This window comes from Plectropomus leopardus, unplaced genomic scaffold, assembly GCF_008729295.1.
Source record: "Plectropomus leopardus isolate mb unplaced genomic scaffold, YSFRI_Pleo_2.0 unplaced_scaffold17669, whole genome shotgun sequence".
NCBI lineage: Eukaryota > Metazoa > Chordata > Actinopteri > Perciformes > Serranidae > Plectropomus > Plectropomus leopardus.
In genome coordinates this window covers 1-2,015 of record NW_024619019.1, presented here as the reverse complement: position 1 = coordinate 2,015, position 2,015 = coordinate 1, and the positions used below count along the sequence as shown (strand labels likewise).

At 36.4% G+C, this 2,015-nt stretch overlaps 1 long non-coding RNA gene across 1 annotated transcript; it reads right to left on the bottom strand.

Moving 5' to 3' along the window:
- Nucleotides 1-190: 190 nt before the first annotated feature.
- Nucleotides 191-1,321, bottom strand: LOC121964899. Its single transcript, XR_006107422.1, has 3 exons — nucleotides 1,225-1,321; nucleotides 884-961; nucleotides 191-278 (listed from the first exon to the last, which is right to left on the bottom strand). It is a non-coding gene; the product is annotated as an uncharacterized LOC121964899 (long non-coding RNA).
- Nucleotides 1,322-2,015: the final 694 nt, after the last annotated feature.

The window sequence follows — 2,015 nt, the reverse complement described above, 5'->3', positions numbered from 1 at the left end:
TAGGTTACATTTCCGAAATATGGCGACAAAATTGGATTGTTTCCACTGAAAGAAATATTACCTTGGTAGAAAATATAAATGACTTATCAATGAAAATTTAAGCCTTCTACAGTTTATTTAAAACTGGCTCCTCCTGTGTATAGAAAAAAAACGCAGAGAGATAAACAAAGACTTGCCCTCTGTCCTCCTCCGGCCATTCTGGTACTGATGAACTCTGGTCCCAGCTTCTGTCGCAGAGCTTTGTGCACCGCCTGGTGCTCCTCGGCTGTGTACGTGTACTGACAACACAGTGCATTCAGGAAAGCAAAAGCATGGAAAGCAGATTGATGGCTTAGCCCAATACTAGGGCCGATATTTGGCATTTTGCTAATTATCTGAATCACCATTTTATTTTAATGATTGCCAATAAAATGAATTTATTAGAAAGCAAAGAAAATGTCTGCAAAAGAGGAACTTTTGCTATTTTTATTTAATCTTTTTTTTTCACTGCAGGGAACTTTCTGCATATGATGTTGAAAGTTTTAGTTTTGATTAAACATTTGCTAAAGGCATTTAAACAAAGTTTTGCATTGGATTTTGTTATATCCCAAATTCTAAATTTCAACAAATATTTCCATTGTTTTTGCTAATGCATGTCAGTTCCAAATTTTGTTTATCAGTGCCTTTAAGTACTAATGATCAGTATTGGCCCTGAAAAACTATTGGTCGACTCCTTCTATTTTCTCCTGTTTTTGACATAAATAGCACTAATTTGCTGCAGATCCAAGATTTAAATAGTTGTGAAAAGCGTCTGAAAGCAACACACGGAAAGTTATGTTGTTGCAGGTTTCACAGGGTTCAGGGAGCTGATGTTTCTCTGCTTTTCTGTGATGCAGTTACCTACCTGTCCGAAGCACCTGGCTGCAGAGCTGCTCCTCTCCTCAGTGTTAGTGGACATGGCTGCAGAGCTCTGCTAAAGTCACTAAAATAAACAAAAAGACGGTATTTAATGTCGCCAAACAGCAAATGCTGTCAGCTCCTCTACCGCCCTCGTCGTCCACACAGGTGACTTCGTTATGAAAAGCTTTACTGAACTCAGAGCAGAGTCAGAGGTGATCTTTGAATGTTTGTTTATCAGAAGTCAAACAGCTAACGTTAGCTCAATGCTGCAGTAAGCTTGCCAACATTAGCCGCGACTGAACGTTTTAACTGTGTTATAGCCCGTTTATATCAACGCAAACTCACCGTTTGAATCTCCTCATAAATGATTTGTGTGTGCGTTGTACGAGTTAGTCCTTGCACCGGAATAATTGACTACATTTCAGCTAAACACGATGAATATCTGAACTTCCCGCTCGGACAAACGGAGGAGGAGTTTGTGCTGCCTTCAGGTGCTGTAGGAAAGTATAAAACTAAGGCTGGGCATCTAAGATTAGCTCTAATCAAATTTTCGTAAAATGAAGTTTAAAATTAGTAAATCCAGATTTAAAATCAAGCAGAGCTCTCTTACACCTTTCAAAATTAACCTTTGTTAAGTAAAGCCAATTTTATTATAGGGATACCTCGTCTGTATCGGCTGTAAATTGGCTTTAAAATGAAACACTGGAATCAGTCAACATGCTGATTTCTGCAGATATCTCAAACCAATGTGTTTTTTAATTGTTAAAGTGAACATGTACAAATCATCAAACCTAAGTCTTAGTGTTTTTTCCTATTTTGCACACAAATCTTTGACCCTGAGCAAATTAGTTTGATTTCTTTCAAAAACATGTGACAAAAGGCAATGAGCAGCTTGGTAAGAAATGTTCCACAAATTGCAAGAAATAATGAGATGTAGAAATTTATTTTATTCCATTTTATTTTAAAAAGCTAGGTAAAATGCTTAGGGCAAAAATGTATACATAATTATCATGACTATTTAAAGTTATGTTACAGAGTTCAATCAGTCACAGTCTTGTTTGTCTTGGATGTTTTGATTAATCAGAAACACATTTTATTAATACAGGTTTTCTTTGATGAATATAGATATTTTTAAT